This window comes from Leptonotus elevatus, chromosome 12, assembly GCF_054856555.1.
Source record: "Leptonotus elevatus isolate MCC_2025b chromosome 12, RoL_Lele_1.0, whole genome shotgun sequence".
Taxonomy (NCBI): domain Eukaryota; kingdom Metazoa; phylum Chordata; class Actinopteri; order Syngnathiformes; family Syngnathidae; genus Leptonotus; species Leptonotus elevatus.
The window spans coordinates 1,832,346-1,859,681 of record NC_141250.1 but is presented as its reverse complement, the minus strand read 5'-3'; the positions used below and the strand labels follow the sequence as shown (position 1 = coordinate 1,859,681).

Below are 27,336 nucleotides of genomic sequence, written 5' to 3'. Positions count from 1 at the left end.
TCTCAAAGGGCTTCACATGACCTCAGTTGACAAATATCAACGACATCCCCTTATCGAACCACAAGAGGGCAAGGAAAAACTAAAAAAAAACATCAGGTAAAAAATGAGAAACCTTGAGAAGGGACCGCAATTGTGGTAACCCCCCTTCCAGGATGATCAGGCTGCAATGGATGCAGAATGGGAAACAATTTACATAGTTTGCGATACTAAAGCGACTCCAAACAGCCTTGTCGCTTCAGAGAGAGAGACGGTGGGTATTGTACTTGATGGCGCGCTATGGAGCAATGTCTGCTTGTCAAAAGAGGCACGAGTCTTGAATGATTTTTGATGGATTTAATCAGCCCTTCACGATCAGACACAATTTGGATGGCCGGAGCGATGCCATGCGGATCATTTCATGGGTCATGCGTTTTGCGTTATGCCATGCGCCATGCTTTTGCGGTCAACAAAAAATACGGCTGCACAGCTCAATTCCCTAACTCGTACTACCGGGAAAGCACATCTATTTGAACCTCCCGGCATTCACCACCTGGCATGTGACCCCAACACCCAGGCATCACTACAGCAACCACACACACACCACGTAACATACACTATGGCGCATACAGATACTAAACAATATTAACTAGAATAGTGTGTTGAAGAAGTTGAAGCACAGCAAGAACACATCGTCAGGGAAGTGGGTCCTTATCCAAATGCAGCCTAGTTGGTCGGAGCAGCTATCTCCATGGCGACAATTTCAAGCGCAGAACCTGTAAAGCAGCATCCAAATAGGTCATTGACACCTAACTCCCTTTCCAAGCCGGTGAGAAGGGAGGAAAAGAAAGCAGCAGCAGTTACCAGGCCTTCATAATTCAGCCAAATGCAAGTATAAAAATTAGTCTTAAGACACGATTCAAACGTTTCTACAGAGGTAGCATCTCTGACCTCAGAGGGTAGGGCATTCCAGAGCACTGGAGCCCGAATCGAAAACGCTCAAGAACCTGCAGACTTCTTTTTGGCTCTTGGAATCACCAAAAGACCAGCGATTTTGTGTCGGAACATACGGTACTATTAAATCGACGAGATAGCAAGGCACTAAGCCATGTAATATTTTAAATGTAAGTAACAGAACCTTGAAACAAAACTTTAACCTGAATAGTTAGGAAACAAAAAACAGGGTCTTAACCTTCCTACATAACAAAAACAGAGGAAAACGTAATAAACGGAAATGGCAGTTCACTCAACACATGGCTTTTAAACAATTCACAAGCATGGCCGGTTGCGAGGAGAGGGAGAAGGGATGTCTCCTGGTGTCAAAGGGGTTGAGCCTCCATTTTCACCAATTGGAGTAGCAGAATGTGCAGCCACCTCTTTGTCACCAGATTACACCTGTACAGACCCAAGCTTCCATGGGGACCTAGGCAAAATTTTATTTTGCGGCTCCTTATTACCACCAATAATAGTGATTATTGGTCATTCATACTGCTATAAAATTATTTCATGTTCCACTCTTTCATTGTGAATACCTTTGTAAAGCTCTATGTGAGACTTGTTAGATTGCAACCCACAATGATTAAGGCCATGTACACACGTAGCAGGGTATTTTTAAAAACGGATATTTCCCTCCTCGGGGTATAAAAAAAAATAGTGTCCACACCACCACGTTTGAAGAAAAGAAAACATCCACAGCTAACTGCATTAATGTGTTTTTAATTACGTTCATAACAGATCTTAAGGTGGCAACAGTTCCCCAAATCTTATCCAATCAGAGTATGCCTCCGTCTGGCCACGCCACTCCCCAAATTGGGCCTACAATGAGACGCATGCCAAGCCTCTAGGCGGCAGTAGTTAGTCAAATACTGCTCGTCTTTTAACGTCATTTCACCATACATCACACAAGCACGGACTGTCAGCCGCTGATCTGTATTTATGCAGTTTATTAATGCTGCCAGCGCACACAAGATTTTTTTTTTTGTTCATTAAAAAAATACTTGTAAACATTCAAAAAAATTGCAGGCAAATCATTGAAGTATTGCAATATTTGGCAAAGTCAGCAAATCCCCTTACTGGCCACACAAAGCCCCAAAGTGAAGCCTGTTTTAATCTGAAATGTTAGCAAATTCAGCAACACGATCAGCCTGGGACTGATTTAGACTAATACAGTACTAAGTGGGAACCTGAATGTCATATAAGCCAACCGTAAGTACTAACATAATCAAATGAACCAAACATTTACTGTAAACACAATTTGATTTATTATTTTAGTTTTGAATAAAATGCAACAGCAAATGTAAAAAAGAATAAATATCAAACACATACTTAAATATTGATGTTAATGAATTGAAATACCCGAAACAAGAAAATAATGTTGTAAATATAAAATAGTTAAATAAAAAATATATTATTATTATTGCAAAAGCTTAAATTAAAATGGGTAGAAAATCAACAATTCATAGCAATCCAAACATTTGGCTCTACAATCGGGATCTTTTTGTGTGGCAGTGGTAGGGGTAGGAGTGAAAATCCACTTGCGGAAATTCACCTATTGCGGGTGGAGGGAACACTGTACAAGTACATTTCTGGTTTAAATATATGAGGTCAAATGAGCAAAGTGTCCCTCTTGTTTACTCCAACGATCATATGTACAGAGAGAACTAATGCCAATGAGCAGTTGGTAAACACAAACAGGTGCTGAGCATCTGCTTGTGGTGACTCATCTGAGTCCTGTTAAAGCTAATTTAGTGACAAACATATTGCGTCGTTGCACAAATGTGAAGAGAAAAAAAAGGGAACCTGGGGGGCTGTGGTGAAAACGAATAGTTATGGAAGGATAAACCATAACATTGGAGCAGATGGCAAAATGAGGTGTAGAGGAATAGGGCTGAGTGGTAAGATGGAGTGTGAAACCAAGTCTAATACAAGTCGAATGTAAACAAAGGGATCCCTAAATCAACGGTGAATACCGCAGATAAATATTAAAGCTGTTTGAATCTGCATCATCTCTGAAGCATTCAACTTTTACTTCAGAAAATTTACTTGTACACATACGGCAGCTAGAAGGGTGCTGACTGAGGACATACCGTTGCTGGTGGGGGCTCCACAAGCCATACATTTAGAATATTTAACAGGGCTGGGTTGAGGTGCTATAGTCGCAACTGAGACGATGATTTATTTCACATAATTCCAAAGGATTAAAAACATCACATAAATGGGTAACGCATGCAGGGTGTAATTATTTAATGTCTTATAGTGAATTGATGATACCAAGATCACACACAAGTAACACCAAGGAGAAACAAAAGAAGAGGAGCACCAAAAAAAAGATGGAAGGAAAATGAACAAAATAATTTATATTTAAAATACAGGGCATAAAATTCACTGTTTAAAATAATAGCAGGTTTTATTCAATAAGAGGGTGCCAACTGCACAAGTTCCCTGGGCCCAAATGTGTGGTATGAGGACAATAAGGTATTCAGAACTCTTAAAGGAGCATTTAATTGGGCTGAACTTTGGCACTTATACTGTATAATAGATCTGTGCGGAAAAATTATGTCAGCACTAAAATTCACCCCCCTGTAAAACTCAGTTGTGATGTAGTGAGTTTTATATTACTACATTCAGCACATCTTAACTCATTCACTCCCAGCCATTTTCACCGAAGCAACCCCCTTCGCAACTGGCTGACACACTTTAACCGAGATAGACAAAATACCACCAATAATAAATCAGAACAAAATACATTAATATAAAGGTTCTGAACTAATTTGATTTGAACGCAATAGTGTGAATAAAAATTGAATGACCTGCAAACCAGCAGGAATTATGGCTTCCCACACATCAGCAATGCGCCCCTGACGTTCATAAATTAGGCCTGTCACGTTAACTCATTTACTCCCAGCTATTTCAAGGGTTAAAGCAAAATAAGTTCATTTTGAGTTTAAATTGACTGCGGTCCATTAACACAAAAACACACTTTTTAAATAATAATATTTAGGCATTAATCAGGGATGAAAAATGTGAGTATACGACCGCTTTAGGAGGGTAATTGGAATGCAAAAAATTTAAAATACTTAATACATACCTAAAAACATCAATTCAATGTATTTTGAGATAAAAATCAAGCAGACTTAAAAGACAGTATCAATGTATAATAAAATATCTATCTATGCATGTTATGCTACTGCATAAGCAGGGTTGGGGGGCTTACTTTTAAATTGTATTCTTCTGATACAGTTTCTCGTTTAAAAAAAATGTAGTTATCCAATCACCATACTATTAAAATAATGTAACTTGGACAGTAACAGTGGACCCCAACTATTTGCAGGGGTACAAACCGGCCAGGACCGCAAATAACGAAAATCCATGTGTAATTGACACCTATTTAAATAGATAGATAGATAGATAGATAGATAGATAGATAGATAGATAGATAGATAGATAGATAGATAGATAGATAGATAGATAGATAGATAGATAGATAGATAGATAGATAGATAGATAGATAGATAGATAGATAGATAGATAGATAGATAGATAGATAAAAGCGGACAAATAACACTTATGAAGGCAACATTTACAGATTCACACCCAAATAACCTTGCCTTCATCTCTCACAAAGGCGCAAGCGCGCGTGCACACGCACCCACGCGGCATAATTATAACCTAATTACGCTACGACGATGATGACGATGGGTTGCATCAACCGCAAAACATTTTTATTGTTAATATGGTGTTTAAATAGTACATCAGTGCATGTATGCAAAGAAGGTGAAACTGACTCACGTTAGCATGTAGCGGGTTAGCAACTAGCTTCTCTGTAGCAGGACGTTGCAGCACGCTAACAGTTCAAACTGTTTCCTTTTCTTTAGTGAGTAAGTTGCAAACAGTGAACAGCGATTAAAACATTCTCTTTCCTCTCCTACATTCAAATTGGCTGCTTAGTGTGTGGAGGACTCGACTCCCGACATGTCCCGTCCGCAACGGCACCTTGCACTCTAGGGACAGACAGTTCCGCCAACTTCTCCTAATATGGCTTGCTGCTTCTCCACGGAAAAGGTACACATAGCATGAAATTTAAGACCTCACCCAGATATTAAAATTCAATACTTTTTCAAGGTGGTATTAATAAATTAAATGCGTGAATTAGTATTAGAATATAGCTAGCTAAGTTTCATCATTATTTACAAACCCGTTGAAAACACTGGGAAAAAGAGCCTGTTGCAACATGGCCCTGGCTGATTGATCTCTTATACTCTGCTACCACCTGCTGGCCGTTTTTTGTAATAACTATCATTGTTTCAAGCGACCTCTTCATGTCAGAAGCTGTATAAAAGCTTTCTGTATGCTTTAGCATAAAAAACAACAACATAAAATACGTATAGAAACGTTTTTTTTTATGTTTAAATACGTTTTTGGGTTTGAATGAGTTAATGAAGCCCATTTCATATGTGCGTGGAATGCTTTTCCCCCCCTTCCATTTCACCCTGTCAATGTAATTGAAGGAAAGATGCAAACATTGTTGTATTGTTTCCTGGCTTGTTTTGTCATGTTTTGTGTCACCCAGTGTCTGAAAACGGTGACCAAACATCACCAAAATTCATATGCACATTCCTACTTTTGTCTACTTCAACCTGTGAATTGTATTGATATAATGTGAGCTCCTATGAGGAAAAACACTATCACCTTCACAAAATCAAAAATATTGTACAGCTTGTTTTTTATTATTATCATTTTTACAGGTTGAAGAGGACAAGAGTAGGGATGTGCATATGAATTTTGGTGGTCACCATTTTCAAACATTTAACGACGCTGAAGTTTTGTTAGACTCCATAGGCAGGCAGGCAGGCTGGCAGCTCGCTCCCATGGCCCATGCAGCTGTCAAAGCAGCAATTAGCATTCGGCCGCTAAACAGACAGAGGTTATCAGAACAAAATTTGCTTCTTACCGGCCAAACGTGGCTCCGTGTTGCGTTTGCTGTCAGTCAGTCCTGGAGGTCGGCTTGGTGAAATTTGGACTTTCACAAATTCAGCATGCCCGTTGCGTGACCCTAGTGAGGATATGCAGTGCAGAAAATGGATGGATGGATGAACGGACTTTGAAAAATTTAGAGCACTGGACTTTCAACGAGGAGGCCGACCCTCCAGCCGAGTGTGGCCCTTTACAGCCCCTGATTTTCAGTTAGGCAGTGGACGGAGTACTGTGCACCCTGGAGGTGGACTCTGAAACAAAAAGTCAAACTAACCTTAGATTGACATTTACTTAGGGGTGTCAAAATGAGTGCATTAATTTTGACTTTTGAATTAATTTGAAGTTCCTTGAATTTTTTTAACGTGCAATGAATGACCACCCCTTACTTGGAAAGCCTGTACTGAGGATTCCCCCACGTCCACATCAAAATTAAGCAGTAATAAATTTAATAATAATGCATATATTTGTGGAGACTGGGGTCATGATGTATTTTACAATTTTTTAAAAGTGCAGAATTTCACAAGTTACTTCATGTTAAACATTAAATAGCTCTTAATATGAAAAGAAAAATGCACTAAGCTGTCACCAACATCTTACAATGCCATCTAGTGGCAGAAAATGACCTCCACACAAAAATTATTTTAACTCAATTATATGATTTTTTATGAAATTACTGTATCAATGACTAAAAGATGCAGCCATATTTCTATTAGTTTAACATTTTCCCCACTTTTATGTTAACAGGAGTATGAAAAGGGGGGGGGGGGGATTGTACATTTTTTTGTACATTTAGAACAGACATAAAATGTGTGATTAATTGTGAGTTAATGCGGTCAATTACGATAAAAAAATTTAACCGCCTGACATTTAATCTATAACGACCTGTGTAAAACTCGAATTGCAAAAAGCCTCTCGGAATGCATTGTGTTCATATCTTACTTCCCCTGCTGATAATAAGGGCCAACAGGTGTGCAAGCAGGAGGCTCCACTCACCAGCCATCCCCGGGTAACTGTGGGACAGAAAAAAGATAAAGAAAAGCAGACCAGGGAACATGACAATATTGGGGCCTTTGAAATGAATTAGCTATTTACTGATTTCTCTAAAACAGATTGACAAAATTGAAAACGCAAACTTATATCATTTTCCTGGTCAAAAAATACATAATGGGTGTTTATAAGTCAAAAATGGGCCATCCCCGGACGGATTTTCCCTTTAAAGAGAACATATAATTCAATTTTGTTGAAGAAACAGTCCTTCAGGTGTTTTCTTAACAAGCCTGTGACATGTTTTTGTCATAGCCATAGCCTGCTAGCTAGCTAGCTACAGTATTACTGTATGTATAAAGACTCAATTGGCCATATGCCCATATCCGACAGATTGATAAAAATAAAAATAAACCTGCACATGATTTGTAGTATATTCAACTTTTGCTTTGATATGTTAACTACACCCACAATGAACCCTGCAATAATTGAACACAGCAGGAAAATATTTCCTGTTTTGAATTTCATTCTTTTAGCTAGAAGGGCTCTGACAAAGAACAGACACATGTTTATGTGCAGATCTGCTTCCCCCTTATTTACAGAAAGGGTGGGGACTTTTTTTTTTCTTATAAGAGTGATGAAACACACACTTATACGTTGAATGAGTATTGAATGTTAGGGAGATTTTTCCTGCACTTTTCAGCTGATTGTTTTCCACCCCAAGGAGTCAGGAGATGTTAGTTTGGGAAAGTACCCAATGGGAGTGTACTGAAAGTAATAGGCTGTATCTGTATGTGTGCTAATATAATGTGTGTTTACTGTCAGACTTAAGTCAGTGGTAATCAGTGAACCTTATCTGAGGCGTTAAAGAGGCATTCAGAGTAATGAGCCTGACTCCCTTATTGGCATGTGAATCATTGTCTAATAAATACATACATAGTCCCTGATGTGATAATATAATTGAGGCATGTTAGCCCAGAGGAGATTTTTTTTTCCTCCACACTCAGCCTCACAAGCACACACATAAGTGATCCTGAAAGCGAACACACACGCGCACACAGACTGCACTCAGCAAAATAAAAATCTCATTATGCTCATGAACCTGAAGGTATGAGAGCAGTCTCTCATCTCAAACCATGGTCTGGAATATTAAATGGCTTACTGCTTCTCTGCAACTCCCTGGCTCCCCTCTCTCTCTTCTCCTCTGCATACATATGCCTGCAACCCTCCTTCTCCCCACTCACTTGCCTTTGGGATCAAACACACTCAGCACCCCAGGGGCCCAGGCTGGAAATGAATTGAAATTACAGCACTCGTTTTCCCAGGCATACATTATTATTCCTTTGGTGTCTTTTTTTTGGGGGGGTTGTTTTAGTCTCTTTATTGCTGCTGTGCTGTTTCTGCAAAATCTGCATAGAATGTGGACAACAGTTGACTTACTCAATGAAGACATTAAGAGATAAATAAACAGACAACAGAGAGAAATACATCAAAGGGATGGATGCTATGGATTGCAAATTATCATTATAATATCCTTTTTCAAGTAAGTTTTTAATTCAATAAAATTACCACTTTGTTTCATTATGTGCAAAGATGTCTTTTTAATCCGTAACCTCTTTTGTGCACAAAGAAAACGGAAAACAACTTATTACTAATGACCTTCTTTTCCAAATTCAAAGCTGCAGACTTCAGCTTCTTGTCCTCTGCTTCATGTTATAGAGCACAAATGGCATGTTTATCCACTTGATAAATGTGATCAACGGTAAATTAGCTCACGAATAAATAACACATCTGATGTTTTGATTAAAAAAAATTGCATCAAGGAGGTTAGAGTATTGATCTTAAATAATAACAGTCAGGTCTCTGATCTCAGTTGGACCCATTGCTACCCTATTGGCACAATCTGCAGCCATGACCAGTCCCCATGGCAACTAGTCTAGTGTGCGTGAGTGCGCGTGTGTGTGGGGGTGTGTGTGTGTGGTGTTGGAGTGGGTACTGCAAAGTCTGTGGAGTTATCAGCTTCCTAGCTCCTTCCCCTCAAACTTTCTCTCTAATTTCTTACTATTGGGTGTTACCGTGTAGGCATTAGTTAATGCTTCACTGGTCACCAACCACAAAGAACTGGTGACTTTGTGCCATTTAAAAAAGTGAATGAAATGTTTTATGTTCATAACAGGAAGAAAAGTATTACAAATATACCATGTAAGGTTAAATTAAATGTGTTTGATCTAACAGATGGAAATGAGTTGCTGCATGAATTGAAACATTGACAATACTGTACACCTTCAAGGATAAAAACATGTTCATGCCATACCTTCTTATAGTCCAATGTTCTGTAGTTATTGAACAGCAGACACACCTGTACTTTACAGACTGAGAGATGATTGTCAACCTCATTGGGTGCATGGACCACGAAGGAGTGGGACATGCACCACACATTCCAGCTTTACAGAGGAGATGTGAAAGATTTTCAATCACTCATACTCGCTTGGTCTTAGGTATGCTAACATATCGCATGCTCTCTCTGGGTCAGGTATGAGATGAGCCCCAAGTGGAGGAGCTTAGTATTTTGGGGTCTAGTTCACAAGTGAGCGGGAGATTGACAGTCTCGGACCGGTGCAATGTCTGCAGTGATGCGGATTCTGTATCGGTCTGATGTGGTGAAGAAGGAGCTGAGCCAAAAGGCGAAGCTCTCGATTTGCCGGTCGATCTACGTTCCTACCCTCACCTATGGTCACGAGCTGTGAGTCGTGACCGAAAGAACAAGATGCCAGATACAAGCGGCCGAAATGAGTTTCCTCCGCAGGGTTTCTGGACTCGCCCTTAGAGATAGTGTGAGAAGCTCGGTCATCCGGGAGGGACTCAGAGTTGATCCACTAATCCTCCGCCTGGAGAGGAGCCAGTTAAGGTGGCTTGGGCATCTGGTTCGGATGCCTCCTGGAGACCTCCCTGGAGAGGTGTTCCGGGCCTGTCCCACCGGCGACCCAGGACACGCTTGAGAGTGTCCTTTGGCTGGCCTGGGAACGCATTGGGATCCCGCCGGAGAAAATGATTGAAGTGGCGGGGGAGAGGAAAGTCTGGGCTTCCTGAAGCTACCGCTCCATGACCCGACCACGGATAAGCGGTAGTAAATTGATGGATGGATGGGAACAAAATCCATAGGTTCTAAACCGTGAGTATGCAGGAGTTTATTGTAGTATGTTTAGAATTCTCCCGCGCCCCCCAAAAATATATTAATTTTTTTATGGTATATTTTTCTTAAGTAATCAAGGGGCCACTCATTGTGAGCACGGGTCGCACACGGCAGTTGCCTATCCCAACTATGAACTATAATGCCGACAGTGTATGTGTAGCTGCGTTTCCATTAGAGTTTTTCGCAAAAATAAAAGCGATATTGTACTATTTCGATAAAGTACAATTTCAACTTGTCGGTGTTTCCATTGAAGAGCGTTTTGCTTCTGATGCGCAATTCTCATAATGTCCAGGCTTGCGGGATCTTGCAGTTCTGTAGGAGGTGCTCATGATGGATGACGGACGCCCGGAGTTGTTAATATTACTTTAAAAACATCTCCATCCCTTCATCGGGCGGGTTCAGGCATTTGGTGTTGGTGTTGTGTGTGTGCGCGCGCTTATAACTCGTATTATAGTGAGGACGGATGGATTTCAACGACGACGTGCGCCGTATGTCGCTCGTTGCCTGGGGCAACGGCCATTTCTCAATGATATGGAACGTGCATTGAACGGCGGGATATTGGCTCTGGAGCAGAATCGCTTCATGCTTAAAAAGACTTGTTATCCCCTTAGGAGGCAGCTCCGACACCACCACAATTTCTGGAACTGGACCTTGGATGGGGTAGAATTCCTGGAATTGGGACCCAAGCGGGAGGAGGAACTGGCGAACCCAGGATGCTTCAGGCCGGTGTTCTCTGCCCCACTTTGCGGGATCTTGCTGGAATCAGCTCCACTTGGGGCCTGCTTCGCACAATTCCTGAAACTGGTCTTTGGATGGGGTACAATTCCTGGAATTGGACAAAAGCGGGAGGAGGAACCAGCGAACCCGGGATGCTCTAGGTTGGTGTTCTGGGCCCCACTTTGTAGGGCCCTGCGGGGGTCAGCTACGCCTGGGGCCCGCTCCACACAATTCCTGGCACTGGACCTTGGATGGGGTTGAATTTCTGGAATTGGAACTAAGCGGGAGGACGAACCAGCGAACCCGGGATGCTGCAGCCCGACTTCTCAGCCCCGCTTCGCGTGGGTATACTCCGCTTGGGACCTGCTTTACACTATTCCTGGAACTGGAGCTTAGATGGGGTAGAATTCCTGGAAATTGACCCAAGCGGGAGAAGAAACCAGCGAACCCGTATTGTTAACTCGTACTTCCTACTTCCTTTCCTCCATGACCGGGCGGGGGTCTCATGAGAGCGTAAAAACTTTTTTGCGATATTTGAGAGTTTTTTCAAAAATCATGTGTTTCCATTACCAGCTTGCTTTTGCGCAAAACTGAGGGTAATGGAAACGCACCTTGTGTTTTTCACAAGGTTTTTCCTGTGTACAAAATTCAGAGGCGGCCACCCCCACCTTATTTGCCCGCCACCTCTAGCCTGAGTGACTGATAATGAATGAATGCTTTAACATGATATTACTCATAATCTTATTGGAACTATTATTTTTGTTATTGAAACATGCAATTGTTATATGTTGCCTGTAAAAAATGAAAGCGAGTCATTTGAATTTACAGAATACATGCACGTCATGGCGCATGGTCAGGATTAGGGATGTTCAATAACACTTTTTTCCCAACCGATACGCAACTCTTGAGTAGTCACCGCTACTGATACCAAATACCAATACCACTAGTAAATAAAATTCCCCACCAATAAATGACAGATGATTTTAAAGAAAGACCTATATATCCCAACATATAATTTTTCCTTAAAATTGCATGAAAATAATGACAACTTTGTATTTATTTAATTTCTCATTTCTGCAGGAGGGCGGCCAATAGTAGTATTGAGTACGATACCTTAAAATAAGACTGGTATTGGCACCGATACCGATACCTGGTGTAGCGATTATTTGGGTTGCCGTAATGGCTTATGAGAAATGTAGACGATACTGAGGGAAGTTTGTAGGAGCAAAATAAACGATAAAAATCCTATTATCAAGTATTCATAATCTGAAGTTGCTACTTTAGTTAATCATGGAGTTCTTTGCTTTCATAAGAGAATTACTAATCCACTCAGTAAACACAAATGATTCGGCAGAAATTGAATTTATAGACAACAAATGTATTTAGTAAACACACATATATCAATCACAGCCTAACCTATTAATGAAACAGAATAAAAATGTGAATCAAAGATAAAAAGAAAACTTGCAACCTAACTAACTAAGATAAAAGAAGGTAGATGAAAAAGGTATTTGAATAAAAGCGTTGCACCAAAAGTATATGATCATCAGATTGCAATGGAGGCGCAACTCACGAACGGGTTCAGTCGCACGGGAGGGAGAGAGACTCGAGCGTCGATCCTCGGTTGAATGCTGGAATGCTGCCCGGGAGGTCTCTGGCTGCTGGTCAGGTGCACGCGCAGGTCACGGCTGGAACAGACACGCACGCCCTTGCTTGATGCGCGCCTTGTGACACACGCTGTGGCTCAAAGGAAGAAGCCGCGTAGTCACCCTCAGCGACCACGTCTCTCGTGATGATCAGGAAAAGTTCATGGGGCCAGACGTGAGGTGGATAGAGGGTGGAGGAGTTGCAGGAACGAGAGAGTCCTCGAGCAGTTCAGGGGGCAGAGAGTTCAGGAAAAGAGCGTGAGGAAAAGAGTTGCAGGAAAAGAGCGAGAGAGAAGTTCCTTCGCGCGCTTGCTTTTAAAAGCTGTGTCAGCAGGGTGGGTCGGGCCGTAGCCCACAGGGGCGGAGTCACATCCCCTCCGTGCGAATGAAGCAGACTTGGTCGACTGAAACCAAGCTTTTGGGATAGTATTTGATAAATTTGGATCAGAATTGACAAGCCAGATGCTTCATTTATCATTCTGAACACATTTCAAACATTACCACGATCATAAAGTTATTGAATCCGCTAAGCTTACTAATTAGCTAAACTTAGGTGGCTACAGAAATTACACACATCATTCATTTGAGATAGACATACAGGTTGTGTACTAAGATAAACAACAGGAGTTACTTGATGTCAGTCAAGTACATAGAGTCCGTGTATGTCCCGAATTATGTAGATTTCAGATTAATTAGGAGCGGCAGGATTCTTGAGGATAATCGATAGTGACCGTTGGAGGGCACTGTTGTACCATACACCTTCCACGGGGCATTGTTTCCCAAAAAAAACACATGGCTAATTCCTGTGGATAGGCCAGACCATAAAAGATGGTCTGGGGCCTGCTTATCAGACAGGATTTCAGGTCTGTCGGAGCTGTGGTATGCGTTTCCTGGGGGTTATAAACCGAAGTCCAGTCCCTGCTGGAGGGAAACTCCTTTTAAACTGAAAACACTGTATTAAGACACGCACACACATTCCCCAGGGGGAAATGTATAAAAAGGCAATAAAATAAAAAGATTTAGGGTGACGGGCAATATTCGTTACAGTCCCCCCTTCGTTAATCGGGATGAATCCTCAGGATTTACAGGTTGACGGGTCCATATGATCCGAGGCAGAGTTCCGTGTCACGCTCCACTGCAACAAGAAACACATACCACTGGTGCAAGTTTACCCTACCATCTGCGGGGCTATGTGCATACAGTGTATGTCGGGGTGTTGTCAGTGTACATCTATGTGTATTCAGTTAACTGGGGTGTCTCACTAGGTACTGTATTTGCTACTAAGGGACTCTGGTCCCAGAAACAAGCAAGGGCCTGAGACAGACGCAAAAAAAAAATGAAGAAAAAAAAAAACGCGAACCTATCCTAGGGCTATAAGGCTATTATCAAATCCTGAGTAACTAGGGGAATGGAACCCCCCCCCAAAAAAAAAAATTGGAAGAGAAGAAAAAAAAAGTGTAGAAAGCTTTTCATAACTAGCTGAGACACTAAAGAACTGATTTCACGCAGCATGTCATTAAGAAGTATCACAACACTTTAAGTGTGCATAAACTTTGAATTACCGGTGCCAATCGTTTCACGGTTTATCTAGTCTAATTCCACATAGCACTATCGGTGTTACGGGCTAGGATCGTACCCTTAACTCTTTGACTGCCAAGCATTTTCAGAAAAGAGGATATGGTGGGTGCCAGCTGATTTAAGCATTTTGACTGATCTTTCAAGGTCCACAGAAAATTTTGTTTGGACTATGGAAACATAGATACTACCAAATGAAAGATTGAACTCTCATCTTTCATCAGAAAAAAAAAGTTTGTTTCTACCTTATTCCGTTTTTCAGTAATCAACAATAGAAAATAGGTTAGTTTCACCCAAATGCGATGTTTTGGACCAAAATACGGAGACATTAAGCTTTTTGTGAAACGATATTATTTCATGCACTCTAGTGAATTTGACACTTTTTTTTCATGAATGATGCCACAAACACCGAAACAGTGCTTTACTTCTGTAAAACACTACCACCAACAATGAAAAAGTGTTTTTGGATAGCAAAATACGTTTATTTACATTCAACAATGTAACAATTTGACAAAACAATTTGGCAAACTATTTACAAATGTGTGCAACTGTGGTACTATTTACAATTGTGTGGATGTTTCAACTCCACAGTTTTTCTTTTTGTGAGGTATATTGTGTAAAACTCCCCTGCGTGCAAGGGGACGCAGCAGGATTTGCACCACAGATTAGTTTCACTGCGATTGCCCCTTCAGTTTCTTTTATTCACTTTCTTGCCGGCCTTTTTTTCCGGGGAGTAGCAGGTATATACTGCAGTGTGTGTTTGGCCATGTTGTCATCAAGTCTACTCTCAGGATCATGATACGGTGACCTGGTAGGCAGGCAGGCAGGCAGGCAGGCAGGCAGGCAGATAGACAGATAGACAGACAGACAGACAGACAGATAGACCGATAGATAGATAGATAGATAGATAGATGGATAGATTAGTTTCTAAAGCGGAGGGTACAGCACCCGTTGTCTTAACTCTCAGCAGATGCCACTCCTTCATCTCAATGTTCTGTCTTCTAGCTCACCACAAGAAGTCAGCAGTCTTCCTTTCTTCTTGTCCTCTCCCACTGTTCTCTTCTTTTTGACCAACACCCAGGAACCAGTCACTTTCACACCACCAACCTGCACTTCCCCTGCCTGTTCTCTCTTGTACTTTTTTTTTGTGCATAATTCTGTATTGCCATTGTTATTCATCCCCTTGTGACTAATCATATGGACAATGTGACCAATTTTCAGTTGCAAGGCAAAAGTATGTGAACGCTTTGGAATTTCATCGATTTCTCGCAAACAGATACTTGAGCTTGTAAACAGAGGTTGTAATGTAAGTATATGTGTGGTTTTGGTTTATGCCTGTTGCGACTTCGACAAATCACAGCTCACATTTTCTTTTTTTTCCTTTTTTTTCTTTTCTTTTTTCTTTCTTTTCTTTTTTTCTTTTTTTTCTTTTTTCTAAAGAGCTCCGTATTGTTCATTCGGTAATGTCATCATCATTGCTCTTTTTTTTGTTTTGTTTTCTATGTGGGTGAGTATGTGCGTGCGTGCGTGCGTGCGTGCGTGCGTGTATTTGTTAGCTCACCAAAAACCTATTCGAAAAAATCCCATACCGTTCACCTAAACCGAACACCGCCGTCAGGAGACCCGAGGGGACCAAAGAAAACAAAGGAAAGTGAAATCCAGCACCGACCAGACACCACCCACCGGGCCACCCACCAGAATTCTTCCCCAACCCCAGAAACATCTCAATTCCAACAAATCCCCTAAAAAATCAGGGAGACCTCAAGAGACCGAAGGAGAGACTGAGGAAAGGAAGGAAGGACAGACGAAGCCGAGTGAGATCCACAGACACCAGCCTCCACCGATTCAATGACCTGAGGAGGAAGCAGATTGTGTCTGAGTTTCGATCGATGCTGGTGTGGTGGATCTGGCATGCATGAAAATCTCCACCAAAGAGGGGAGTCGTCGACCCCTGCCAGGACAGAGCAAGCGCAACACCTCAGGGCCCCCCAGGCCGCGGCAGCGCCAAAGGACGACCCCCCGGGCCCCGCCAGGGCCACCGGCCGGAGAGCAAACCCAGGAGCAGGAGCTCCCCCCACCCCAACACGGCCCGCACCCCCGACCCAACGCAGCAGGACGGGGCACTGCAGGACCGCCAGGCACCCCACTGGCCCACAACCCCCGCACCCCCCACGAACCCCCCGCCCCCCATCCACCCCCGCCATCCACCCCAACCCAGCCCCAGCCGCCCCCAGGCCCCCAGACCCCCCCCCCCCAACAAAGCCCCCCCTACCCCACCCTGACCAACCGGCAGCCCCCCAACCCCCCGCAGCTCACATTTTCTGACTAATTCGAGTAGAATTAAAGTATTTTCAAAGGGTTCACATGACCACCACTATATTCCTAGGAATACACTGAACCCAATTCTATCCATTTAAATCTATCAACTGTAGTTGTGTGCATATATATACATATACACACAATAAATCAGAAAGCTTCATATCAATACAATCAAATAAAGAGCACACACACAATAGTTTTAATGATCTGTTAATCACTTTAAAATATTGTAGATATCGTATCAACCAACTCTCTCTCCTTCACCTTAATTCCACAGCAATGTTTTTTTTCTTTTTTTCTTACTTTTTCTCTGTTTTCCCCCAACTTTCACTGAAAGAAAAGTTGGTGCTTTGTGTGGAAAAGGGTACCTGATGTCAAAGTTCAAAAGAGAGATCAGGGCAGTGGGCGGTAATAAGACTGCCCCGAAGCACAAAAGCTCTCTCCAGCTACCATGCTTCATTTGCTGCTTACATACTTTACACATTCCAAACTTGACCCACTCGTACATCTAGACTTTGTAGTTACTTTTTCTCGGTAACATTCACACTTCATATACTGCATTTCAGTATTTAGTTGTTTTTCTGTGAAACTAATTGCATTGTTTCAAGTGCAGTTGAAAAGCATCTGTGTCAGTGTTTTATCCTTCCACAAATGTGCCAGCATTGCTTGTGTGCTAACAATTAACTTGGTCACACTTTCAGTCTTTGGAATGAATTATACTTTTCCCTGCTTCTCATACAACTACAAGCACTGGGAGACGACCACTCTACCACTAAGCCACGCCACCCACTAAATTCTATAATTCTATAAATCATTTTTTTAAATTTTATTTCTGTTTTTATGAGTGATTGTATAAGAGACCGACGAATAATTATCAATAAGCTCTATGACTTTTGAATTAATCTTTTCATATATTGTCTTTCACAGTGTTCTACATTCACTCTATTGAATTGATGTCCAGAATTTCCATCAATGCCAATGATTAATGCAAGATAATGGGCAGGCAACAATGAAACTTCCATATATGGCAAACCTTATCCCGATATTGTTGAAAAAGAGTTAGGGTATTGAAGATAGGAACAATGGAAAACTTTTGAGGATACTAATGCTATAGTAGAAGATTAAATGCATTTTGTTCAACAGTAAAGAGTGTCATTTGTGCAGAAGTGGAAGAGTGAGGTAAAAATAGGGCGCTCTTAGGGCAGTTCAAAGACATCTTAGATAGATTGAGAGGTAGCCAGGCAATAGCATTAAAGTAATAAAAGAAAGTTTAAAATTCATTGCCAAAGTATACAGCCAGCAAATAAAGGGAGGGGGGATGGAGGGGCCCCCCATAAGGCACAACACAACATTTTCATAATTATATTGCTTTTTTACAATATGAGTTTTGATTTTGGTATGGAGCACATGTCATTTAAAGGCAATGTCCATTTTATTGCATTGCTCTGGATGCTTGTTCATCGATCTATAAATTCTTGAAGAGGATGATTAAAAAAAAACACTACTTGAAAAAAACATATAAGCAGGAAACATGTAATTGAATTGATAATGTTCAAGTATAACTTGTGCAATCTAGGTCATACGATACCATACTGGCGTTTAGAAGTTCAAAGAATCGGAAAAAAATAAGTCCCCAGCTACTATCAGTCATTGAACTGCTGGAACTAACAGCCCAAAGGGTGAGCTATTTCTGGGTGTTCTAACAGGAAAGTTGGCATCTCTATCTGCATGTGTTTGGGAAAGGGGTGGAGTGCAGCAGAAGCAGTCCTCAATGGTTAACATCATTGTTTGTGACCTGAAGTTATTCTTAAGTTAGTTGTGGGAATGCTGAACAGCATTCCCTGTTATTGTTGTTTTTAACCTTTATTATTATTATTTCAGCCACCTTTTATTCTCCACGTTTTTTTGCTGTGCAATAACTCCCACATAATACATACGATTTACAACGTTCAACTTGTTTCAAAAATTCACGCCTTCCTGGGAATATATCGTCTGATTTCACATTACTTACAGTTTTTGCACAATTTAACATTAAATATAAATTGTTCCCATTCATTTTTAATGGGACAGACATTAAAAGTCACACTTTCCACGCCCACTTCCATAATTTTTTTTAATCCTATTTTATTAAACGTCATTTGGCATGAACTTTTTTACTATATAAATCCATATGTTCAGCTGTATTACACTCTTTAATCAATACAATTACATACAATGTCAAAGATACCTCCATATTCACAATAGTGCTGTGTTTAAAGCACATGACTGGGTATGGGTTCAATTCCCGCTTGAAGCTCCTTATAGTGAATGCAGTTCAATTTATCTTTTTTGATTTATCATTCACACTACAATTAATAATTAGTAATTTTCACATAATTTATTTTTCAATTTACTTCATATGCATTCCGCATGCATTAAAATCTTAGCATTCACCTATTAGCATTCAGCGTTCAGCCTTTCACGCAATTTCTGTAGAAATTGCACATTGTCCAGTTAAATTAGAGTTTAACTTTCTGCTGAAGGGTAATCTAATTAATGGACAAAATATGATGTATAATATCAGTTACTGCGTTCTTCTTATCAGGTAAAAACCCAAGGGTAATGAAGTAATGACATTTTTGTACTGCTATTTCTGTTATTTACAAGATGTGTTATCACATTTGTTATGTGTCAATGTGGATGTAGGAGATAAGATCCTGCCCTAAGTAAAGGCGTTAAAATGCCTGGGGTCATGGATACCAGTGAGGGGGGAATGGCGTGGGAGATCGACAGGCAGATAGGGTCAGCCTCTTCAGTGACGTGAACTCTGCATCGGTCTGTTGTCATGAAGGAGCTGAGCCTAAAGGCAAAGTTGATGATTTACCAATTTATCTCTGTTCCTATACTGTGCACTAAGACACTTGATTTTTATGCAAATGTGGAATGTCACTATGAGTGGCCAGAATTGGGCAAACACTCTTTTCTTTTTTCTTTTTTTTTTTCTCTTTTTTTTTCTTCTTTTTCTTAAGAGCTCAGTATTGTTCATTCGGAAATGTCATCATCATTGCTCTTTTTTTTTTTTTTTAAATATATATATATATATATATATACATATATACATATATATACATATATACATATACACATACACATACATATACATATATATATATATATACATATACATATATATATATACACATATACATACATACATATATATATATATTTTTTTTTTGTGTGTGTGTGTGTGGGTGAGTATGTGTATGTGCGTGCGTGCGTGCGTGCGTGTATTTGTTAGCTCACCAGAAAACCTATTAGAAAAAATCTCATACCGTTCACCTAAACCGAACACCAGGAGACCCGAGGGGACCGAAGAAAACCAAGGAAGGCGAAATCCAGCACCGACCAGACACCCCCCACCAGAACTCCTCCCCAGCCCAAGAAACATCCAGACCCCAACAAATCCAAAAAACATAAAATCAGGGAGGCCTCAAGAGACCAAAGGAGAGACCGAGAAAAGGAAGGAAGGACAGACGAAGCCGCGTGAGATCCGCAGACACCAGCCTCCACCGATTCAATAACCTGAGGAGGAAACAGATTGTGTCTGAGTTTCGGTAGATGCTGGTGTGGTGGATCTGGCATGCATGAAAATCTCCACCAAAGAGGGGAGCCGACGACCCCCGCCGGAACAGAGCAAGCGCAACACCTCAGGGCCCCCCAGGCCGCGGCAGCGCCAAAGGACGACCCCCGGGCCCCGCCAGGGCCACCGGCCGGAGAGCAAACCCAGGAGCAGGAGCGCCCCCCGCCCCAACACGGCCCGCGCCCCCGGCCCAACGCAGCGGGACGGGGCACTGCAGGCCCACCAGGCACCCCACCGGCCCCCAACCCCCGCCCCCCCACGACCCCCCCGCCCCCACCCACCCCCGCCAACCACCCCAACCCAGCCCCAGCCGCCCCCACGCCCCCAATCCCCCAGACACCCCCCACCCCCAGCACCCCCCACCCCGCAACCCCCACCACCGCCCCCCCCAACAAAGCCGCCCCCCCCCCCGACCCCACCCCGACCAACCGGCAGCCCCCCCACCCCGACCCCCAGCCCCCGGGGACCACCCGCACCCAGGCTCCGGCGCCGAAGAGGGGCCGGACAGCGAAGCGGAGAGGGCAGCCGCGCCCACCCCACCCCCCGCCGTGTGGAAGGACGGAACACCGGGGGCAGAAGGGGGAGATGGGGGCACCGGAGGGCGGCCGACACCCCCGAACCCCAGGCCCAGCGGGGGAAGGCCCCGGTCGTCACCCCAGCGTTCTTTGTGAAAATTAACCCCTGTTACTGAGTCCGCCAGCTCGCGGACTGGCGAACTCTACCCCTAAACCGTGAATGTGACCCCACCCAGTGTATATACAAGTGTGTGTGTGTGGTGCATTAAAATTAGGAGCAGGTGAACCGGAGCCGATGGAAATGATATTCCCACGCTCCGATCCACCCGCCACCCAAGCATGTTGCTGAGTGTATGTGGTGCATTAAAAAAATAGATAGGGCGGGGGGGGGGGGGGGCGACACGGACAGGGGACCGCAGCACTGCTCTATACTGCGGCCCCCAACCGATGGCACCTCCACAAGCCCCCCCCACCCCACCCACAAGTTGTGTGGTGTATTAAAATTGGAGGGGAGTTGTAGGGTGAAGACGGTGTTTCCACCCTACCCCACCCCCCAAAGTGAGTTATGTGCCCTATATGTCTATAAAAGTGTATTGTGCAAACCTAGTGTAGTGAGTTAAGAGGAGTGACCAGCGGGGCCCTCCCCAACCGGGCGGGGGCAGGAGGCGCACCGGCCCACCAAGCCCCCACCCACCCCACCAGGACCCCGGCGGGCATATGGGACCCGCCCGGCGGGGCGATAGGGCTCGCCCCCCGGATACTGGGTCCCGCCCGAGGTGTCAGGACGCCCACCGGAGCGGGGCGGGCACGACACCAAACCCCAGCCACCCCCGCCGGCCCCCATAGCACCGAGACCCGGGCCATGGACGGAGCCCCCGGCCCAGGGGAGGGGAAGGAAGGCGTACCGGGGAGGGGGAAGGGAGGAGGGAAGGGGACGACAAGAAGGGCAGGGGGCAGCGGCAGGGACGCAAGGAGAGGGGGAGAGGAGGAGGAAGGGTGACGAGGGAGAGGGGACAGGGAGGCGGAGGACGGGCGGGGAGAGGCGAGGAGGGAGAGGCAGCAAGGGGGAGGAAGGGGGAGGGGAGAGGGAACCACCGGGCACCCCGGCGGTACACAGGCCCCGAACCGCGTCGCCGGGCCCAGAGCGACGGACCGCGCCGGAACGGCGCCGTCCCAGACACCAGGGAAAGCCCCGCAACGCAGCACCCCCCAAACACTCTTTTCTAACTGCGCCTATCATCGAAAATACTAAAAGAAAGAAAATTCCACCACAGTTACAATACAATGCACTTTGCGCTAGACTTGTATCAGGAAAGAAAATGGGGCCCTTGGAGTTGAAAGCTGTAATCAATAATTTTCATCATGTGTTGCTTTCATTAATAACTAAATAATTTAACCAGTCACTGCCGCCACAAAATTTTATTTGGAATTTAATGTTTGTGGGTTTTTTATCATGACCTTGATATTTAAGAAGAATGTATGTTCCATAATTAATCAATATTGGATTTAATTAACTCATTGAATACCAGCCATTTTCATTGGAGCAACCCCTTTCAATACCAGCCGTTTTACTGGATTTTGACTGATCTTGCAAGGCCCACAGAATATTGTGTTCTATTGCTATATAAACATACCAAAAGAAAGATTACATTCTCTTCTTTCATCAGAAAAAAGAAGTGTATTTCTATCTTTTTCCATTCTTAAGTTATCAACATTATAATATTGCCACGTTTAGTCAAAATTCTAATTCCTGAGAAAAAAAAACATAGAAAAAGAGCTTTTCTTCTTCGACTTTGACTAACACTACTATTTTTTCTTCTGTGACAGCTCAAATATCTACATAATGATTTTGTGCAATAAAATAACGTTCCAAAAAGTGCTTCTGATGACAAAATAACAGTTTATTGCACATAAAAATAAACAATTGACTGGTCTAACTGCAGCTCTGCTGCAGCATCCAGTCGTCCAGTGCTCGACAAACAAAGCGGTATTCCTTGATGTGCAGCAACTCGATCGCCGCCGTTATGCTTTGAGAGCCGATGGGGATGCTTTTTTTAAGCCAAAAAGCAATCCTGCAGGGTTAACTGTTATGTTTTGCCGATCGCTTATTTTCTACTTCCTCTCCGCTTAGTCCGCTGTTCCCCGCTGCTCTACAACACACTGTAGTGACAGTCGACACTCGCAGTCCCAATCTACACTTCCTGCTTCTCTTCTTCTACAACAAGATCCTTGCGTGATACTGGCTTATCTTATACTTGCTACCACCTGCTGGCCGTTTCTTTTAAATAACATTGCAGTCAAGCCTAATCCTTCAGTCAGAAGCTGCGCCAGACCCTCCTGTACACTCAAGCTTATGACGTATTGATACGTCATGTGTACGTGGCGGCTATGACATATTGATACGTCATATGTATTGAGAGAGTTAAAGTGATTTGAGAGAGTTAGTGATTCAAATCAAACCGGAAAACGCGCGTGTCTGTTCCTGCCGAGAGCCGATCCACCTACCTTCCACTCTCTGAATCACGCAGCGTCCCGCCGACCCGGTTCCACGACGGCTGTTAGGCACCGAGCCGCAGCGCACCAGCGACCCATTTCTGCTTCAGCTGTGCGCCCGAGACGCCCCGTAGCACCCAAACCAACTGACTGCGGCCTCTCAACTGCGCGCGCACCTCTCCACCAACCGGGGACCTGCAGCAGTCTCTCAGTCGTGCACCCATCACCATCAGCCAGAGACTCCAGTGCAGCATTACAGCTGTGCGTGCGCCGACTGCCCAGATCACTTCCAACGAAGTTTTCTTCAACTGAGGATCGACGCTCGCCGAGTACCTCTCTCTCCTGTGCACCTGAACCGGTCCGTAAGTGCGCCTTCATTGCAATCTGAGCATACCACTGGCGCAACGCTTTATTCAAATATAAAAGGATTGACAGGTCAAAACGCTTCCATCTCTATTCCCCATCTACCTTTTGCATTACCTCTTTATCTTAGGTTGCAAGTTTTCTTTTTATCTTTGATTCACATTTTTATTCCGTTTATTAATAGGTTAGGCTGTGACTGATATATGTGTGTTTACTAAATAAATTTGTTGTCTAGAAATTCCATTTCTGCCGAATCATTTGTCTTTTCTGAGTGGATTAGTAATTATCTTATTAAAGCTGAGGAAATTACAACTCCCCTCAGTAACGTCTAAATTTCTCATTCGTCATTACGACAACCCAAATAATCGCTATATAAGGTATTGTAAAAATGTATTATTGTTAAATATTTACATATGTAACACCAAAGGTGGAAAATCCAGGCCCAGAGGGTAAAAACCCTGACAGTTTGTCTTTAGCCCCAGGTTCTAGCTAGCTAGCGCCCTAGCTAGCTCCTATGGTGCTTTGTTTAGTCCGTAGAGGCGTTGCGGAGGCGCACCTGATGACGCCAAAGATTGAATACCCGCTCAATTTCTCGGGTTGGGAGGGGCTGGTGCTTGGAGAGCAGAATGACCTGGAACAAAGTTCACCAATTCCGGTCCTTGAGGTCGAGAGAGCTCAGTATTGTTCATTTGGTAATCGTACCGATTCGACATGTCGACATGATAACAATCCTGATCTTTAGTATCAGGTGTTTTGGTAGGCGGAAACATGTAAAACCTGCAGGAGTCCGGATCGAGGACTGGAATTGGTGAACCCTGGCCTAGAATTTCTCATAGAATGGAGGAAAACACCACGACGGTGATGTCTTTGATGAGGAATTAGCATTTTAACATGGTTAAAAGCTCCAAAAAGTTTATTTTTCACGTTACTGTCCCTTTAAGTCTGCAGAAAAGCCACAATATCACAAACATGACGACCGCCGAAGAATGCCATTTCATAATTGTTGCGTGTTCAGCATGTTTCAATTATGGATAATCAAATGAGACACATACTGTACATAAAGTATATCATTTACCCTATCATCAAAGGAGAGTGCCCAACTACTTTAATAGCCATGTCCCTTTGTGCAGCAAAACAAGTTCTGGCTCTTGTTAGCAGATATGGAGTCCTTTTGTTTCACTTGATTTAAGAGACGGAAGGCTTTTTATGCCGCAGAGATGGCAAATCCAGGTCCAGAAAGTACAAACCCAATTCCCAAAAAGTTGAGATACTATACAAATTGTGAATAAAAATTAGTGCAATTATGTAGAAGTGTCAAATTTTTAAATTGTATTCAGAATAGAACATAGAGAACAGGTCAAAAGTTTAAACTGAGAAAATGTATCATTTTAAGGGAAAACTATGATGATTTTAAATTCCATGGTGTCAACAAATCTAAAAAAAGTTGGGACAAGGCCATTTTCACCACTGTGAGGCATCCCCTCTTCTTCTTACAACAGTCTGCAAACGTCTGGGGATCAAGGAGACAAGTTTCTCAAGTTTAGAAATAAGGAATGGTGTCCCATTCTTGTCTGACACGCGTCTCTCTAACTGTTCAACTGTCTTGGGCTTTCTTTGTTGCACCTTCCCCTTTATGATGCGCCAAATGTGCTCTATAAGTAAAAGAAGTGGACTGCAGGCTGGCCATTTCAATACCCGTATCTTTTTCCTACGCAGCCATTATGTTGTAATTGGTGCTGCATGTGGTCTGGTATTATCGTGTTGAGAAATGCAAGATCTTCTCTGAAAGTGATGATGCCTGGATGGGAGCATATGTTGTTCTCAAATCTAAATATACCTTTCTGCAATGACGATGCCTTTCCAGATGTGGAAGCTGCCCATGCCACACACACTCATGCAACCCTATACGATCACCGATGCAGGCTTATAAACTGAGTGCTGATAACAACTTGGGTTGACCCTTACACGCAGAGATTGTTCCAGATTCTCTGAATCTTTGGATGATGTTATGCACTGTAGATGATGATTACGTCAACCTTTTTGCAATTTTTCGCTGGTAAACACCTTTCTGATATTTCTCCACTATCTTTCTGCGCAACATTGCAGAAATTGGTGATTCTCTACTCATCTTTGCTTTTGAGAGACACTGCCACTCCGAGAAGCTCTTTTTATACTCCAATCAAGTTGCCAATGGACCTCATTAGTGGTAACTGGTCTTCCAGCTGTTTTTGCAAGTGCAATTGACTTTTCCAGCCTTATATTGCTACCTGTCCCAACTTTTTTTTAGATTTGTTGGCACCATGAAATTTACAATCAACATATTTTTCCCTTAAAATTATACATTTTCTCAGTTTAAACTTTTGACCTGTTATCTATGTTCTATTCTGAATTTTTTTTTCGAAATTTGGCACTTCCACATAATTGCATTCAGTTTTTATTCACAATTTGTATAGTGTGCCAACTTTTTGGGAATTGGGTTTGTAAAAACCCTGCCACAGTTTGCCTGGATTTGCCACCTCTGACAGATGAGCATGCAGGTTCTGAAAGAGATCTTGGCTCGGAAAGGTGACCATTGTTTGGGGCGCATCTTATCTGTTCACCACAATAAATTTACTCCTGTGACACAGAACCACTCATATAAAACTTCACTTTACACTTTATTGTATACATAAACATGGGTTGTTGATAGTGAGTCACAGTCAAGTATCAAGCCTCTGCTGATGCATTTTGCTTTTGCATGGAGATTTGGGTGAAGTATAAAGATATTGCTGTAACTATGCAGAAGAAGATGCAAGTACAAAGCATATGGTCACACTGTGCTCATAATAAATCCTCTCCAAGGTTCATCTGCCAGCACACATTTACATACACCCACACAGCCTCATATGCATATTTTTGCCAAGCAATTAACACATATAGTAAAACTGTGCATATATTCAATTGCAACTTTATTCTATAAAATGTCTTTGTGTGTTCAAGACCACCAAGTTGTGTAAATTTAAGGCAGTTTAGAAAAAATACATTTAGTCCTGATGTCCCGCTGTGGTTGTATAACCAATGTTTTTGCATTAAACATATTTTCTAAGGTTCATGTATTACATTTATTGGTCTTTTTCATGTTTCTTTGAAAATTTGATTTTATTTTGCCATAACATAATAATGAGGTTTAAGACCTACTCCATGACAGATCAGTTTAAAGGCACTGTCCAGAGTTTTGACCATTTCTGTTTGTAATCAAACCGTTTCTGTTTGTAAACAAACAATTCAAAACGGACTCCTCCCATGGTTCAACCCATACGAGCTTAATGTTCACGCCCCCTGGCTCTGACCGCACTCGGCCAAGCAAGCTGCGAGAGTGACGAGGTATCTTGCAAATGGTCACATTACTGATCCGAGACCAGCGATCACCGACAGGGATAATAGTTCAAAGCGACATTCACCTTGTAACGATGGTGAAATAATCAGGACAAGTGTGGAGCTCACAACAGTTTTCAAGAACAAAACAGCAGGCTCAACTACCACAACACAACAGCCAAATAGCGCGTGTAGCTTCCCAAAAAAACGGTCTGTGATGCCAGAGTGTCGGAAACTACCCAACCCGCAACCCACCCCCAAATGTTGCTACAGCTTTTTAGCTTAGCTTCACTTATTGCCAGGTGTAAATATAAGCATATAAAAAAAAGTTCGACCCTCATTCGATATTGCCGAGTTACCCTTGTCAATGTGACTTAACCTAGCATGTCGCTAAATCAACAAGCTAAAATTGTATTTTCTGTTTGGCATTTACCTGTGGAATAGCAAGCAGGCCAACTCTGCGTCGCTCTTCAGTCCAAGCCACTCCTTCAGAGCTCGGAAGTGGGTAAATGCCAAGCCAAGATTTACCCTCGTTTTCGACCGTGCATTATCCGCTGCACGTTTTGTTGTGGTATACTTTATTTTTTTCACTCGAGTCACTCGACT

General features: G+C 42.8%; 1 long non-coding RNA gene across 2 annotated transcripts; it reads right to left on the bottom strand.

The window, feature by feature from the left end:
* Positions 1–349: 349 nt before the first annotated feature.
* LOC147164246 (uncharacterized) lies at positions 350–27,314 on the bottom strand. 2 transcript variants are annotated; one of them, XR_015096747.1, is made up of 4 exons: positions 27,164–27,314; positions 6,889–6,959; positions 5,927–6,200; positions 350–752 (listed from the first exon to the last, which is right to left on the bottom strand). It is a non-coding gene; the product is annotated as an uncharacterized LOC147164246 (long non-coding RNA). The 2 variants fall into 2 exon arrangements; XR_015096746.1 differs by having other exon boundaries at positions 5,927–6,028.
* Positions 27,315–27,336: the final 22 nt, after the last annotated feature.